Raw genomic sequence first — 19,300 nt, 5'->3', positions numbered from 1 at the left:
CTGTCACCAAATAGAGTGGTGACAGGCTCAAAGATCCCACTTTGGACACCACTGAGGTGATCAGATGGTGATTGGTTGTGATAATCCATGGGACTCAGGGAAAACAATTTTAACATTTACAAAGAACTTTTACTAGTTTCAGTACATTGCGTGGTGAGACAGGCACACCTCTCCTTGTTGACCCTGACTGGGGCCGATGAACAGGAGGTGGCTTTCACCTTGTGCTGTTGAGCCAGTGCCTCATGCTGCTGAGGCTGGCAGCCTCTGTAGAGAATGAACATTGACATTGTGCCGCAATGGTCTTCCACTCTGGAGACGGCCCTCAGCTCCACACATGACTGTGATGATTGCATGTGAAGTCTGCTAAGTGTGAGGTACAAGCCGCTGCCATCAGACAGAAGTTGACTGGCGGCTGTTGCTGTGGGGCCAAGTTTCACTGGGAAATCACTGTTGGTGAAGTTGATTGGCGGGTGATGCTGTCGGGGCAAGTTCCACTTTGTGTCGGTGGCGGTGGGCATGGCCGGTCGGCAGGTCAGTGACACCAAATACCGTGAAGAACTTAGTGCAGACAGCAGATGCAACCTTGTCTCAAACGCATGGATGAAGCTGTCAGAACCCAGCTTTCTCGCTGTCTGGCATTACCCTGGCATTGTGTTTGTACCACTGGCTTTGGCAATGACAAGTGCTGTGTATTATAATAATAATAAAAAATTATATATAATAAAAGTGGAAAAAATTAAAGGATAGTAAAATTGCACTATTATTAACTTTACCTTGTATTGCTTCTCTTTTTTCTGTGTGTGTGTGTCCATCGTTCAATGTATTTTAATTATATTCCTCGCCTCCAGAAAGCTCTTATAGTTCTGCTAATCTTACGAAATAGGACCATGGACTTCCTCTCCTACATGTTAATTGTAGATGCAGGCAGCCAACTCCAAGGACACCAGTGCCTCTCAAGATGAAGGAAATTCTTCCATCTTGACTCCACTACTCTCGACATAATTCTCTTCTTCTGCGCCGTGATGATGCACTGGTCACTGAAAGAAAGAAACTTAAAACTAACTGCATTACGTAGCTTGGTGGCCACTGATACATTTGGTCATTGCATACGTCTGCAGATATTTTCATACTTTGTTTAAATTCATGGGCATTCGTTTATTCTGTTACCATTCATGATCATTTATGCTGCAAAGAAAATTATCTGACATTTCTTACGGTATTTTGTCATTAGCCCTAAGCTTGCACATCTCGTATAGTTTTTCATAATGCTTCCTTTTGGCTGTAAATATGTTGTATATAGCTTAGTATTTAATTAAATATCTGTGTACATATATCAACATGTTCCTTAGTTCTTCGACAGTAGATGTATTTGCGTAGTATTTCAGTTTAGTTTCTTTGCGTTTAGATTAAGTACACAATGCATTCCTGTTTTGGTTGCGCCTTCTGCCAGTCTGTTGCGCATGCGCACAGGTCAATGTCTCCTCTGCTGCTACTGACGTCAGTGCATATTGTTGAGCGCAGACAGTTGAGCCATAAGCAAATTTTGTTTGCCAATTTTTGTCGATTTAGGATGGGTCCGTAAGAGGACTTGTTGTCCTTCAGAAAGTTGTGTAACACGTTTCAATTTCTTGTTATAAATTTTCTTTCTATACTCTGTTCTGTTTTCTTGTGTAACCATGGCTTGTTTGATTTTCTCCTGTAGTGTCATTTCTGTAGTGGGTACCTTTGATATGGGCGACTCCCACTCATTCGTTTGTTTTGTCTGGAACATCAATTCGTTAGGTGTGAAACCTGTTGAAGAATGTGGAAGGCTATTGACACCTTGCATGAATGGAGTTACGTATTCTACTCATTAGGTGTGTTTCTGAGGGGTGTATGTCCTAATAAACTAGTTAAATTCTTTAAAAACTCGTTCAACTGGGGTTGCTTCTGGGTGAAAAAGGTATACTAATATGTGCTTTATGCCCTGTGAGCTCATAAATTGTTTCCACTTTTGCCCAACGAAATATGAAGCATTATCACTTAGCAGTACCTTTGGTTTACCTACTCTTCTCAAATAGTCTCCCTCAGTTCTCTTTCTGATATTTGTGGTTGTTGAATTTTTTAATGGCATACGTTTTGATATGTTTCGAGAAAATATTGTATAGTGCTACTACATATTTTACTCCCCCTTTACATCTTGGGTATGGACCAGCTATGTCCAGGGACACTATACCTAGAGAGTTTTTGTGAATATTGGGTGTAGCTCAGTATATTTTGACACATTGGACTGTTTTGACTTTTGACATATTGCACACTTTCTTAATACCTGTAGGACTCACCTTCTCAAATTTGAAAAAAAACGAAGTGTTGCAATTTTTTTCAGTACATTTGCCTAATCCAAAATGTCCCCATACTTCATGTGTGTGTCTCATGAAATAGTCGATATAATCTTCAGCAATACACATACACCACTGATCAGATTTTTCATGTATCCTATAAAACAGAACGCTCTTGTGCTCCTGTTACCATTTACTTACCTTTCCATCTTCATTTTGTTTAAGGTTTTGCATGACTTTACTCCACCTGCAATCTTGCTGTTGTATAATTTGCATTTGCTTACAAAACTTATAGTAACCAGACTGTTGTGTTGTACTTTGCATTAATAACATTTTGAGTTCTGAATACTGCTCTGTTAATTCACCAAATTCCTCTGAACCTTGTGGTAGCCTAGACAAGGCATCTGCAATAACGTTCTGACTGCCTTGGATATAAATGATGTCGAAATTGAATTCTTGTAAATATAGAAACCATCTAGTCAATCTACGGTGCAATAGTTTACATGTTAAAAGAAATGAGAGTGAATGATGGTCACAGTCATGCCCCACAAAAAATATTCAAACTTTTAAAATGCCCATATTATCGATAAACTTTCCACTTCAGACACAGAGTAAGACCTTTCTGCTTTGGATAACGTGCGACTAGCAAAGCTGATGACCTTGGGTACTTCCTTACCTTCTTCCTCTTGCATCTGTAATAAGCATGCTTCCAGCCCTTGAGATGAGGCATCTGTGCATAGACAAAAATCCGTGGACACATCAGGGTAGTTAAGAATGTTTGTGTTGACTAATGCCTGCTTAATGTTATTAACGTCGTCTTGACACGTATCAGCCCATAGCCAAAGCCTATTTTTTTGTAACAAGTTGAGCAATGCATCACTTTTCATCAGTTGTAGCGGTATGAATTTATAAAAAACGATGCTCGTCCTAAAGAGGCTTTTAGTTGTTTTTTTATTCCTTGAAGCTGGACAAGTTTTGTCGGATCAGGTAATATACCTTGTTCTGACACAACATGTCCTAAAAATTTGACTTGCTCCTTACCAAAAACTTTTTTAAATTGGCTGTTACTCCGTAATCTGCAAATTGTTGAAGCATCAGTTCAATGGGCCTGATATATTCTAACCAAGTGGGTGTGGCAATTAGCAGGTCGTCTACATTGACAGTGACTTTGCTAAGCAATTCTGGTCCTAAAACCTTGTCGAGTACAGATATAAACAGTCATGCATTAATGTTCAGTCCAAAAGGTAGAACACGGAATTCGTAACTTCTGCCACCACAAACAAGTGCTGTATATTTTCTACTTTCTTCATGGAGTTTTATTTGCCAGTAGGACGATTTGAGATCGAGTATACTGAAATATTTTGTATTGTAAAACTTTAGAAGGTGTTCATCCAAAATGTCTGGCCTTGTGTGTTCTTCTTATTGATACCTCTAGCATCAAGAACTAATCTTACAGAACCATCTGGTTTGCTTACTGGTAATCTTGGACTACAATAGGGTGAAATTGAAGGTTGTATAATTTCCCATTTAATCGTATGATTGATATCTTTCCTTACCGACTCTCGTTTTGCCCACGGAATAGGATATGACATTACACAAAATCTCATGTGGGTAGACATCAAATTTATATTCATAGTCTTTGATTACTCCTGGCTCCTTACTGAAAACATTGGCATACTAATAAAACAAGTTAGAAAGTTCTTGTCATTGGATATCATTTAGTACCTGTGATTCACTTAGCTTCTGCTCTACCATTTCGTAACTAAACTCAGTGTTTGTTTTTTGTTTAGTATCAAATTTGTTTGTGAAATATACAGCTAGAAAGGAATATTGTACTATTACATTTGACTCTGATTTTTTTTTGTTACTTTCATCAGCTGTTTTGACTAAACGAATAGAAAAAATCTGATCCTTAACATAAAAGTGCCATTTACCATTACCTATGTCAATCTATGTTTTGTATGTTCTAAGTGTGTCCATGCCAATAAGACAATTTACTATAAGTTTGTCAATTATAAGAAAGTTGCACTTCACTATAAAATGTTCAGTTTGTTATGGAATAAGTGCCTGATGCTTAACCAATTTAGTCTTATTGCCTGTAGCAGTTTGCACCTTGCTATTTTGTACAGGAAATGTAGGGAATTTGCCTCTCTTCTTCAATTCACAGTAAAATGCATTTGACATTAGGTTGGTAGGTGAACCTGTATCTAAAATTAACTGTGTGTCAATAGTAAATATTTTCACCTTAATGATTACTTGTATTTGTTCTTCCTGGACTTTATCTACTGTCCCTAACTCATGCAGATACAAATCATTCTTGATATCACCTTATTTGTCAAACCTTATGATACATGTTTGTGGTTTTGTTTTGCCCTCACTCCCTGAGAGGTCAATAGTCTTGCGATTAACTACGACCGGTTGGTGTTTTCCGACAGCATAGTGTGATTTAATTCGTTACCTTGAGAATTTTCAATTAGTTTCACTGTTTGGGTACTTCGTAAATTTGTGTCGTTAGCTGCTGTGCAGTTATTTTGCTGCCCAAAGGTCGGCTGCGGTACAGCGTAAGGCATGGCATTGTTGCCGCGCGGGGGCCACTGCTGCGGATGACTGTTTATATTCTTATTCGGCATAGGGCCTTGTGATGGTGAATTGTAGTTCGCTCGTCCGTTGAAATTACCCCTGTTGTTTGGAAATATCTTTTAAATCGTTTGTTTTTTCCGTTCCCGTTACTGTACACGTTACCTCTGTATATGTAATTTTGCTGTTGTGTGCACCAACCTTGCTGTGTGTTTAAATCACGTTTTGCTGACTGATTTGCATTGTTGTTGTTGTGCATGGTTTTCTGTTGCTCTATTGGGAGCAGGTCTTTCTTCAGAGATTAAGTCGATAGAATCATGTACTGACAAAAAATATTCAGTGTCATGCTCTGGTGTTGTGACTAATTTTTCTCTAATATGCGATGATAAACGACTTTTCAAAATTTTTAACACGTATACCTGTGATATTGGGTTGTTCAGGTATTTTTTCAAAGTATCCACATAGGCTACCATATTTGCAATTGAATGGTGTGAGGTTGAAAACCTTGCGTCTGAGTCTTTCTTGCACTGCCTCAGACCAGTATTTGTCCAGGAAAGCTCATTCAAATTGGATTTAAGTGCTGCAACGTTCGGCCACTTCAGTTGCCCATAAAAGCACATTACCTTGCGTGTATCCCACGAAAAATCTGATTTTCTGTGCTTCCGTCCACCTGCATGGAAACACATGGCGAAAAGCACTAATAAATACTACGGGATTCATTCTTTTACCTTCGGTAGTGAATGTAGGAATTTGTCGATATCTCAGCAAACCTTCGTCTGCAAAAATAGTTCATAGACTCGTGGCATTTTCGATCGGATTTATGTTGTTATTATAGTTACCTGTAATTCCGGCTGGTAATTGTTCAGGTATTGAAGTTGAGAATATGTTTACGTTTTGCAATCTACAACTGTCACTGGTACCTGCTGTGGGACTCGTGACAATTTGTGAATAGATGCTAACGGGTTGTGGTTTGTTCACTGTAGCCTGTGTATTATTTACATGCGTATTTCGAGATCTGGTAATATTTTCTTCTAAAAGATTGCGGATCCTATTTTCCGTGGATTTTAGGTAAATGTTTACCTTGTTCGCGATTTCATTTTCTTTTTTCTAAATAGCCTTTTCTACCACAACTATGTATAACTTGCAATCGGTTACTAACTTCTCTGCAATGGTATTACCCTTATCTAAGGTACCTGCTTCAGCTTGACTAATGATATCATTGAGATTTTCATTACTCTTCTCTCTCCTTCTTAGCACATGCTGAGTCAATTTCTAATGTTGCTACCCTTAACGTAAATCTCTTCTACAGCTAGAGGTACATCTTCATAGTCTCTATTTAGTGTGTTAACGTCAGTGGTTACCGTTGTTACTGGTTTTGTGTGGCTTCAGTGTTTGTGTTTGCATCTGTGATATTCTTTATCTGTTGTTGTACTCGATCGTAACGCTCATTAAAAGAATACACCTTTTGTTTTACCTCTGTAATGTTACTGTTAACTCGATCGTAATGCTCATTAAAAGAATACACCTTTTGTTTTACCTCTGTAATGTTACTGTTAACTTCAGAATGTATTTCATGCTTTACTTGTGTTTTCATATCATTCAGTTTTTCGACGATTTCAGTGCGAAAATTTTTGGCTAAGTCATCGAATTTCTGTGAGACTGTGTCTTGCAAATCCTTGTTTTTGTTCTTGCTTCATTGCGTTTAGATCTTGTGTAACAGTGTTTTGTTGCTGTTTTACCATTTTCATATCAAATTATCAATTTTGGTATTCATATCTTGTTTCATATCGCTGAGTTTGACGGTTATATTATATAATAACTGCCATAGCACTGCATCAGTTTTAGTACTGTGATTGCTGTCTGTTGTACTTCCCAAGTTACTGTTTGTGTTGTGACCTAGTGGTGTTTGTAATGTATTGTCAATATTCATATTTGGATAGCTCTCCGACGTTTCGTTCATGAGTGGTATGTCGCTCTGGGAGATGTGTGACACTGTCTCATCGATTGTAAACGTTGTGTTGTCAAGGTTATTCTGTTGTGGAGCGTCGCTATCATTTGTCACTCCTACGACACTAATCTCTGATCTACTTCAACCTTCTACAGTGGGCAAGCATGGCGCCTGAACTTCAATTGTTCGCTCTCGCAGTTCTACGCCATCTTGGCTGATTACGTTTTCGCAATCGCTGTCAACAATGGGCATATACTTTTCGGCAATGTTATGAATATGCAAAAAAATAGAAATTTCACAAAACTGTTAAAATTTCATACGCTAATTGTTACTTTTGATAAATGTAATTTACGTTATGTCAAAGTCGTTTTATGTCTATTATAATGTGCAAATTATTGTATTACATTACTGTATGTTTTACAGACAATGCGTATCAAACTGAAAAATTCCTGTAAATTTTTCGCCTATAAGATTAAAGGAAGGGAAATATGGGGAAAATGTTTCTATCTACATCAAAAGAGGCCCTACCAAGCGTAACGATGCAAGCAACTTGCCTAGGTCCTACCTTTGCTGCGCTGAACAAAACAGCTTACGTGACCTGGGTCCAATTCTTATTCCTTTCAAAAATTTTCTCCTCAATTTTGCCTTTTTGCGTTACTTGCTCTCTGTCGTGATTCATGCAGACAGAAAATACAGGCAATTAGTTTTTATAATTCATAACAAGTCACATAAATTTCTTATTATAACTGTAGTTAACAATCACTACTGACGACCGGTGCCCTTAAGTCCTGGCACATAGGTCGACAGTTGTAATAAAAAAAAATATAAATAAATATAACTGAATATGGTTGCGTTACTAAATTTCTGTGCTTATCTTAATTTTTCTTCGATTGGACTTCGCTTACATTTTTAGTTGAAGCTACAGGAGGCAGACTCCGGGAACACTGGCGCTTGTCCTATTTTAACATCATATTATTCACGCACACATATGATACATCGAGATCGCAACACTTCATATCTAAAATCGCACATCCTCATCGTCCTTCTGCATACGAGAGTGTCTTAGTGTGGCTGTCTAAAACAAAAAACTGTACCGGTGCAAGAAAATGTCTTTTCATTTGTCTGCACCTTACCGCGCATTCTTAATTAACATCCTTGCTAATGCTTCTATTCGATCAGTGTTTTATTTTTGTTTCGTTCCTAAATAAATAATAACTTTGTGGCATCTTGGAGGTCTTTCATCATGTACTTATACAGCTGGCATTTGCAGAAATGAAAAAAACAGGGTAGGCTACCTTCTCCCACTTCTGGCTACAGATGTGTGGCTTGGCGCCACTATCTAAATTGTTCCGGTTCGGAAATCGTAGATCCGGGGCTGATGCACAGAGCAGTCAGAGTTGTACTGGGTAGGTGGGTAGTCTCCACGTGACCTGTGTTTACGTTTATAGTTGAATTCTTTTATCTTGGCGGCTCGCGCATGCCCGCCCAGACGCGGGAGATTGCTGCGTTGCCAGTTGCACACGACGCACGCGCCAATAGAAACAGCGCCATAGTATAGCATAGTTCGCAAGCTTACGTTTAGGGAGGAGCGCGCAGTTTATGAAGTAAAGCCACCACGGCCGCATTAACCCTTTCGCTGCTACAGAGACGTGCTCCCCGCATTCCGCGCTGTGCGCGATTTTGTCACTGCACTGCTCGCCTGTGCTGACACATGGTGTTTCCGACTGCTTTGACACACTTATCATTCGATTCCACAAAAACTATTTGGCCCAAAAATTAGATTTTTACACATCTTCTTGACTGATACCTTCCCCCCACTTCCTCTGACTGACTGAAGTGCTTTAAAATAAAGCCAAACGCGCCCGGTGTAAATAAAACTTTTATTACAGTCGCGAAAGACGGAATATTTCTCAATATTACATACGACACCTATGTGGTACTTAAATTAAATGAGATATTGTTATACAGTAAATTTTATATGAAATTTAGGTACCTTGTCCACATTTCATTCTCAATATTGTGGCAACTAAAATCGACCATACGGAAAGTATACGCTATGGACTTTTACCTCCGCAAACTCACGAAAATTTCGTGCAATGGTTTACTACATTTAATGCTGCACAATAACTGGGTTAAACATCGAAACAAAATTAAGTCATTTATGGGGGGAAGGTATCAGTCAAGATGTGTAAAAATCTAATTTTTGGGTCAAATAGTTTTTGTGAAATCGAATGATAAGTGTGTCAAAGCAGTGGGAACACCACGTGTCTGCACAGGCGAGCAGTGCAGTGATGACAAAATCGCGCACAGCGCGGAATGCGGGGAGCACGTGACTGCAGCAGCGAAAGGGTTAAAGAAGAGACAAAGCACTAGAAATTTCAAAAAATTGCATTCAAACGAATAAAATTCATGAAGTAAGACACTTCGATATTGTTTTAAAATAAAAATATATTTAGCATCGCACAAGGTTTGAACTCTTTACCTATTGCTTACTAACCCAACGCCTTAACCCATATGCTACTGCAGCTCGTCCTGCTATGTTACTCCATAAGGACTATAACAGGGTCACGCAAAATTCTGACAAACACTGTTGGTATGCCTATGAATTACTCGCACTTCGTCGAAGTACAATAGGAAATAAACCATTACCGCTGTTCTTTATTGCGAAAAAGCGGTTCGTGAAATTGATACAAACACCTTTCCTTGCTATCGCCTGAATTAAGAGTCTTATTGCTTGTTTGGTTTAATTAATTAATAGAAAATGAAGCAATTGGTATAAAGAATGGTTTTTCCAAACTTTCAAAAAACAAAGTCTGCTATCAAGACATTGCTTTTGTTCTATTACTCTGTTTATGACTGAACGTTTCTAAAACTGAAGACACTCGTCCCTGCTCTGCTCTGCAGTCGAGATCTGGCAACGTCGTTCTCTGTTCATTGGCTGACTGTATTTTTTGACGTCAGACGCGCAGAACGAACTTAAACTCGGCCGCCAACATAAATGACGCGCACTTTAGTAATTTTGCTGTTTCCACTTCGGTTATTGCTGTCACAGTAAATAAAAACAAAAAGGAATTCTGTGGCCGGGAGCTACCAAATGAATTAAAATGCGTTCGCATAGTTACGGAAGACTAAAATATGTTGTTAGTTTCAAGTTTTTTCCCACCTTTCTGACAGTTGAGCATTAATCGACTTGCAGAACAATGAAGTTATTTTTGTCTGTTTGCTAAAGAGATTTGGCTTTTATTAATCTTTGCGCGGAGGCAGTCAATTTATTTGAAACGAAGTGTTTAATTTCAAACTGTTGGCTAGTTTCAACTGTTCGCTGCATTTCAAGTGCCCGTTTTCCATCTTCTAGCTCGTATGGCATTATGCCATAATAATGAACCAAACACGAGATGATAGAGTACTGGTACTCAAGGAAATTTACATCCGAATCTGGACATACGATTGTGCACTAAGCCGAATTATGCATTTTAGTATGGTTCACGAAATTCCGATGCTCTTGAAGTATCCTTTGATGTCTTGTTTCTTTTATGACACAATGCAAGATCTTTTAATGTTTTACACGAACAAACCATACTCTGCATAACAAGGAGCCAATGGAGCCCTGATGGATAGCCAGACTGTAGTCAAAATAATGTCACTGATTGCAAAAGCTGCTACAAAACCAGTGCTTCCTGAATCTCCCATCCATCCACCACGACATTTTCCAATTAAACATGTGAATTCTCGCTGAACCATAGCCTCCATCTCCCCCCTCCCCTGCCCCACCCCAGTGGCTGCCCAAATTGTCCACTGTCCCTTGCACTCATCTACAATGCATCTATTACTGGCACACTGTTCCTTAATATGTTCCCCTGTTTTTCCTTCCTCTGGCCACCGAATACAACAGCACATCCCCAACAGCATCACCATTCACCCATGCCATGCCGCAGGGCAGCGGAAGTAAAGTGGCAACTCACTTCCTGTAAGTTACTCAACATCTATTTTATGGACAGTAGCTTTTTCAGCAGCCTTTTCAGTAGTTGCAGGGCCAACAGTCTGAATGATTGACTGATCTGGACTTGTAACATTAACCAAAAAAACCTTGCTGTGCTGTTACTGCAAACGGCTGAAAGCAAGGGGAAACTACAGCTGTAATTTTTCCCAAGGGCATGCAGCTTTACAGTATGGTTAAATGATGGCGGCTTCCTCTTGGTAAAATATTCCGTAGGTAAAATAGTGCCCCATTTAGATCTATGGGCGGGGACTACTCAGGAGGATGTCTTTATCAGGAGAAAGAAAACTGGCCTTCTACGGGTCGGAGCGTGGAATGTCAAACCTCTTAATCGGGCAGGTGGGTTAGAAAATTTAAAAAGGGAAATGGATAGGTTAAAGTTAGATATTCCCCCCATGAACCATGGACCTTGCCGTTGGTCGGGAGGCTTGCGTGCCTCAACGATACAGATAGCCGTACCGTAGGTGCAACCACAATGCAGGGGTATCTGTTGAGAGGCCAGACAAACGTGTGGGTTCTGAAGAGGGGCAGCAGCCTTTTCAGTAGTTGCAGGGGCAACAGTCTGGATGATTGACTGATCTGGCCTTGTAACACTAACCAAAATGACCTTGCTGTTCTGGTACTGCGAATGGCTGAAAGCAAGGGGAAACTACAGCCGTAATTTTTCCCGAGGGCATGCAGCTTTACTGTATGATTAAATGATGATGGCGTCCTCTTGGGTAAAATATTCTGGAGGTAAAATAGTCCCCCATTCGGATCTCCGGGGGGGGGGACTACTCAAGAGGACGTCGTTATGAGGAGAAAGAAAACTGGTGTTCTACGGATCAGAGCATGGAATGTCAGATCCCTTAATCGGGCAGGTGGGTTAGAAAATTTAAAAAGGGAAATGGATAGGTTAAAGTTAGATATAGTGGGAATTAGTGAAGTTCGGTGGCAAGAGGAACAAGACCTTTGGTGAGGTGAATACAGGGTTATAAATACAAAATCAAATAGGGGTAATGCAGGAGTAGGTTTAATAATGAACAAAAAAATAGGAGTACGGGTAAGCTACTACAAACAGCATAGTGAACGCATTATTGTGGCCAAGATAGACACGAAGCCCACGCCTAGTACAGTAGTACAAGTTTATATGCCAACTAGCTGTGCAGATGATGAAGAAATTGATGAAATGTATGATGAGATAAAAGAAATTATGCAGGTAGTGAAGGGAGCTGAAAATTTAATAGTCATGGGGGACTGGAATTCGAGAGTAGGAAAAGGGAGAGAAGGAAACATAGTAGGTGAATATGGATTGGTGCTAAGAAATGAAAGAGGAAGCCGCCTGGTAGAGTTTTGCACAGAGCATAACTTAATCATAGCTAACACTTGGTTCAAGAATCATGAAAGAAGGTTGTATACATGGAAGAACCCTGGAGATACTAAAAGGTATCAGATTGATTATATAATGGTAAGACAGAGATTTAGGAACCAGGTTTTAAATTGTAAGACAATTCCAGGGGCAGATGTGGACTCTGACCACAATCTATTGGTTATGAACTGTAGATTAAAAAGTGAAGAAACTGCAAAAAGTGGGAATTTAAGGAGATGGGACCTGGATAAACTGAAAGAACCAGAGGTTGTACAGAGTTTCAGGGAGAGAATAAGGGAACAATTGACAGGAATGGGGGAAAGAAATACAGTAGAAGAGGAATGGGTGGCACTGAGGGATGAAATAGTGAAGGCAGCGGAGGATCAAATAGGTAAAAAAATGAGGGCTGGTAGGAACCCTTGGGTAACAGAAGAAATATTGAATTTAATTGATGAAAGGAGAAAATATAAAAATGCAGTAAATGAAGCAGGCAAAAAGGAATACAAACGTCTCAAAAATGATATCGAGAGGAAGTGCAAAACGGCTAAATAGGCATGGCTAGAGGACAAATGTAAGGATGTAGAGGCTTATCTCACTAGGGGTAAGATAGATACTGCCTACTGGAAAATTAAAGAGACCTTTGGAGAAAGGAGAACCACTTGCATGAATATCAAGAGCTTTGATGGAAACCCAGTTCTAAGTAAAGAAGGGAAAGCAGATAGGTGGAAGGAGTATATAGAGGGTCTATACAAGGGCGATGTACTTGAGGACAATATTATGGAAATGGAAGAGGATGTAGATGAAGATGAAATGGGAGATATGATACTGCGTGAAGAGTTTGACAGAGCACTGAAAGACCTGAGTCGAAACAAGGCCCCGGGAGTAGACAACATTCCATTAGAACTACTAATAGCCTTGGGAGAGCCAGTCCTGACAAAACTCTACCATCTGGTGAGCAAGATGTACGAGACAGGCGAAATACCCTCAGACTTCAAGAAGAATATAATAATTCCAATACCAAAGAAAGCAGGTGTTGACAGATGTGAAAATTACCGAACTATCAGTTTAATAAGTCACAGCTGCAAAATACGAACGCGAATTCTTTACAGACGAATAGAAAAACTGATAGAAGCCAACCTCGGGGAAGATCAATTTGAATTCCGTAGAAATGTTGGAACACGTGAGGGAATACTGACTTTACGACTTATCTTAGAAGAAAGATTAAGGAAAGACAAACCTACGTTTCTAGCATTTGTAGACTTAGAGAAAGCTTTTGACAATGTTGACTGCAATACTCTCTTTCAAATTCTGAAGGTGGCAGGGGTAAAATACAGGGAGCGAAAGGCTATTTACAATTTGTACAGAAACCAGATGGCAGTTATGAGAGTCGAGGGGTATGAAAGGCAAGCAGTCGTTGGGAAAGGAGTGAGACAGGGTTGTAGCCTATCCCCGATGTCATTCAATCTGTATATTGAGCAAGCAATAAAGGAAACAAAAGAAAAGTTCGGAGTAGGTATTGAAATCCATGGAGAAGAAATAAAAACTTTGAGGTTCACCAATGACATTGTAATTCTGTCAGAAACAGCAAAGGACTTGGAAGAGCGGTTGAACGGAATGGACAGTGTCTTGAAAAGAGGGTAGAAGATGATCATCAACAAAAGCAAAACGAGGATAATGGCATGTAATCAAATTAAGTCGGGTGATGCTGAGGGAATTAGATTAGGAAATGAGACACTTAAAGTAGTGAAGGAGTTTTGCTACTTGGGGAGCCAAATAACTGATGATGGTCGAAGTAGAGAGGATATAAAATGTAGACTGGCAATGGGAAGGAAAGCATTTCTGAAGAAGAAAAATTTGTTAACATCGAGTATAGATTTAAATGTCAGGAAGTCGTTTCTGAAAGTATTTGTATGGAGTGTAGCCATGTATGCATGTGAAACGTGGACGATAAATAGTTTAGACAAGAAGAGAATAGAAGCTTTCGAAATGTGGTGCAACAGAAGAATGCTAAAGATTAGATGGGTAGATCACATAACTAATGAGGAGGTATTGAATAGAATTGGAGAGAAGAGGAGCTTGTGGCACAACTTGACTAGAAGAAGGGATCGGTTGGTAGGACATGTTCCGAGACATCGAGGGATCACCAATTTAGGATTGGAGGGCAGCGTGGACGGTAAAAATCGTAGAGGGAGACCAAGAGATGAATACACTAAGCAGATTCAGAAGGATGTAGGCTGCAGTAGGTACTGGGAGATGAAGAAGCTTGCACAGGATAGAGTAGCATGGAGAGCTGCATCAAACCAGTCTCAGGACTCAAGACCACAACAACAACAACAACAAAGTTAGATATAGTGGGAATTAGTGAAGTTCGGTGGCAGGAGGAACAAGACTTTTGGTCAGGTGAATACAGGGTTATAAATACAAAATCAAATAAAGGTAATGCAGGAGTAGGTTTAATAATGAATAAAAAAACAGGTGTGCAGATAAGCTATTACGAACAGCATGGTGAACACATCATTGCAGCCAAGATAGACACGAAGCCGACACCTACCACAGTAGTACAAATTTCTATGCCAACTAACTCCATACATGAGCAAGAGATTGAAGAAATGTATGATGAGATAAAAGAAATTATTCAGATAGTGAAGGAAGATGAAAATTTAATAGACATGAGAGACTGGTATTTGGTAGTAGGAAAAGGAACAGAAGGAAACGTAGTAGGTGAATATGGAATGGGGGTAAGGAATGAAAGAGAAAGCCGCCTGGTAGAATTTTGCACAGGGCACAACTTAATCATAGCTAAAACTTGGTTCAAGAATCATGACAGAAGGTTGTATACATGGAAGAGGGCTGGAGATACTAGAAGGTTTCAGATAGATTATATAATGGTAAGACAGAGATTTAGGAACCAGGTTTTAAATTGTAAGACATTTCCAGGGGCAGATGTGGACTCTGACCACAATCTATTGGTCATGAACTGTAGATTAAAAGTGAAGAAAATGCAAAAAGTGGGAATTTAAGGAGATGGGACCTGGATAAACTGAAAGAGCCAGAGGTTGTAGAGAGTTTTTGAGGGAGCATCACGGAAGGATAGACAAGAACGGGGGCAAGAAATATAGTAGAAGAAGAATGGGTAGCTTTGGGAGATGAAATATTGAAGGCAGCAGAGGATCAAGTAGGTAAAAAGATGAGGACGATTGGAAATCCTTGGGTAACAGGAGATCCCTATCAGGTCGGATTGAGGGAGGACGTAGAAGCAATTCAGAGGCGGCCTGTAGATTTGCTACTGGCAGGTTTGATCATCATGCGAGTGTTACGGAAATGCTTCAGGAACTCGGGTGGGAGTCTCTAGAGGAAAAGAGACGTTCTTTTCGTGAATCGCTACTGAGGAAATTTAGAGAACCAGCATTTGAGGCTGACTGCAGTACAATTTTAGTGTCGTCAAGTTACATTTCGCAGAAAGACCACGAAGATAAGATAAAGAGAGATTAGGGCTCGTACAGAGGCATACAGGCAATCATTTTTCCCTTGTTCTGTTTGGGAGTGGAACAAGGAGAGAAGATGCTAGTTGTGGTACGAGGTACCCTCCGCCACGCACCGTATGGTGGATTGCGGAGTATGTATGTAGATATCGAATTTGATTGATGAAAGGAGGAAATATAAAAATGCAGTGATTGAAGCAGGCAAAAAGGAATACAAACGTCTCAAAAATGAGATTGACAGGAAGTGCAAAATGGCTAAGCAGGGATGGCTAGAGGACAAATGTAAGGATATAGAGGCTTATCTCACTAGGAGTAAAATAGATACTGCTTACAGGAAAATTAAAGAGACCTTTGGAGAAAGGAGAACCACTTGCATGAATATCAAGAGCTTTGATGGAAAACCAGTTCTAAGCACAGAAGGGAAAGCAGAAAGGTGGAAGGAGTATATAGAGGGCCTATACAAGGGCAATGTACTTGAGGACAATATTATGGAAATGGAAGAGGATGTAGATGAAGACGAAATGGGAGATATGATACTGTGTAAAGAGTTTGACAGAACACTGAAAGATGTAAGTCAAAACAAGGCCCCGGGAATAGACAACATTCCATTAGAACTACTAATAGCCTTGGGACAGCCAGCCATGGCAGAACTCGACCAACTCGTGAGCAAGATATGTGAGTCAGGTGAAATACCCTCAGGCTTCAAGAGGAACATAATAATTCCAATCCCAAAGAAAGCAAATGTTGACAGGTGTGAAAATTGCTGAACTATCAGTTTAACAAGTCACAGCTGCAAAACACTAACACAAATTCTTTGCAGACGATTTGAAAAACTGGTAACAGCTGACCTTGGGGAAAATCAGTTTGGATTCTTTAGAAATGTTGGAACACTTAAGCAATACTGACCCTACAACTTATCTTAGAAGATAGATTAAGGAAAGGCAAACTTATGCTTCTAGCATTTGTAGATGCATAGAAAGCTTTTGACAATGTTGACTGGAATACTCTCTTTCAAATTCTGAAGGTGGCAGGGGTAAAATACAAGGAGCGAAAGGCTATTTACAATTTGTACAGAAACCAGATGGCAGTTATAAGAGTCGAGGGGGCAAGAAAGGGAAGCAGTGGTTGTAGCCTATCTCCGATGTTATTCAATCTGTATATTGAGCAAGCAGTAAAGGAAACAAAAGAAAAATTTGAAGTAGGAATTAAAATCCATGGAGAAGAAATAAAACCTTTGAGGTTTGCCGATGACATTGTAGTTCTGTCAGAGACACCAGAGGACCTGGAAGAGCAGTTGAATGGATTGGACAGTGTCTTGAGAGGAGGATATAAGACGAACACCAACAAAAGCAAAACGAGGATAATGGAATGTAGTAGAGTTAACTTGGGTGATGCTGAGGGAATTAGATTACGAAATGAGACACTTGAAGTAGTAGATGAGTTTTGCTATTTGGGGAGCAAAATAACTGATGATGGTTGAAGTAGAGGGGATATAAAATGAAGACTCACAATGGCAAGGAAAGCGTATCTGAAGAAGAGAAATTTGTTAGCATCGAGTATACATCTAAGTGCCAGTAAGTCTTTTCTGAAAGTATTTGTATGGAGTGTAGCCATGTTTGTAAGTGAAACATGGACGATAAATTGTTTAGAAAAGAAGAGAATAGAAGCTTTCGAAATGTGGTAATATAGAAGAATGCTGAAGATTAGATGGGTAGATCATGTAACTAATGAGGAGGTATTGAGTAGAATTGGGGAGAAGAGGAATTTGTGGCACAACTTGACTAGAAGAAGGGATCAGCTGGTAGGACATGTTCTGAGGCATCATGGGATCACAATTGGATGGCAGCATGGAGGGTAAAAATTATAGAGAGAGACCAAGAGAGGAATACACTAAGCAGATTCAGAAGGATGTATGTTGTTGTGGGTGCTCGGAGATGAAGAAGCTTGCACAGGATAGAGTAGCATGGAGAGCTCCATCAAACTCGTCTCTGGATTGAAAACCACAACAACCAACCAACTTATTGTCATATACAAGGATTGGAACTTTAATAGTGGCAACTATTTGTTTACAGCTCGTACAAAATAGATACATGTTTTAAAGTTTTACTGACCTTCAAAGTAGTTGCCTACATTGTGTATAACCAGTTGCCAGAAATGTGGAAGTCGTAGGATACTCTTAGCAGTGCCAGTTGTTTTGGCAGTTCTAGCAGTGCGGTCTATTGCCAGATGAATTTGTAGCTGTTCTGAAGAGAATTCTGTGAAGTGTTTCCTTCAATTTAGAAATCAAGCTGATCTCACAAGGGCTTAAGTCAGGGGAGTGCAGTAGGTGGTATAGCACTTAGCAGCCCCATCAGTCGAACAAATCAGTAACAGCTTGCACCGTACGTGCTTAAGCATGGTCCTGGAAAATGATGGTCAGGTCCTGCAGAAAGTGTCATCACTTTTGTCTCTAAGCTGGTCGTAGGTTGTGTTCCAAAAATGAGCAGCACAGCTGTTCTTAGTTTCAAATCTTCATTAAAAACAAACTTTTTTGCAGAACTGTTCTTTTATTAAATTTTCATTTGAAACTATTTGGAATGCATGTTGTCAATCATGTCTTCTACTTCCTAAGTAGTTACTGTAGGACACGGTTTGCATGATATTTACTATCCTATTTTGAAAAAGAAATCATCTTGTAGCGTATGTACACGCAATTCTAACTGTCTTGTACATAACAAATGACCAGTGATATTATTTGCAGGTTGTACAATGAGATAAAGAAACTGTCACTGAACAGGCAAATATGAAGGACTGGATGTTACCACTCAGAAAATTTCAGATATTAGCATCCCAAACGAACAACCTTGCAAGACAAAAAGGAAAGTAAATTCCAATGTCACCTACCCTTCATTCATTTTCATATGTAAGAAAGTTTATCTTTAACATGTAAGGTTATTATATTCTGTTTTGTAAAGGGGTCTGTCCACTTTTAATGTGGTTATAAACGAGAGAATTCTAAACAAAATATAAAGTGCCCAAACTGTGAGGTTATCTTGTAGGATGAAAATGTAAAATACTTTTACACAAATTCTCTCACTCAACTCCTTTAAACATGTAAAGCGGTACAGGGCGTGTGTCCAAGTACAAGAAATGGATTTATGTTGTTCTGTAAATCTTAATGGGATTTCTGTATATAAAGATGAAGAGATGCCTTCCTTACCATTTGCTTCTGTCATGTTGACTGATGTTAAAACATTAACATGTCTGAACCTAGTGGAGGCACACTACCTGCTATAAGAAAAATACCTAGTTATATGCCCCAAATTGTGAGGCAGCAACTGGTTCAAAATGTGGCAACAGTTGCCACAATGCCTTACACAGTCCACACTGGTTTCCATCTTCCACCCAATTTCTTTATTGATATTTATTACAACTGTAGTGGACAGACATTGTCGATCATGATATACATAACAGTTGTGGATATCCTATCACGAAAAATGTGCTTTCTTTATGCTTCCTCAAATTAAAAGGAGCTCGAAAGGCTGTAATTTTAATACCTAAGGTGGTCCAAGCGGCTTCAATGTGATGCCTTGTAGTTTCCAATTTGGAGGAAACATATGAAAACTCGAAAATGTGCTGATAGCATTGTAT

This window comes from Schistocerca piceifrons, chromosome 1, assembly GCF_021461385.2.
Source record: "Schistocerca piceifrons isolate TAMUIC-IGC-003096 chromosome 1, iqSchPice1.1, whole genome shotgun sequence".
Classification (NCBI taxonomy): Eukaryota; Metazoa; Arthropoda; class Insecta; order Orthoptera; family Acrididae; genus Schistocerca; species Schistocerca piceifrons.
The sequence above is the reverse complement of the archived record's forward strand: the minus strand, read 5'-3'. Positions refer to the sequence as shown.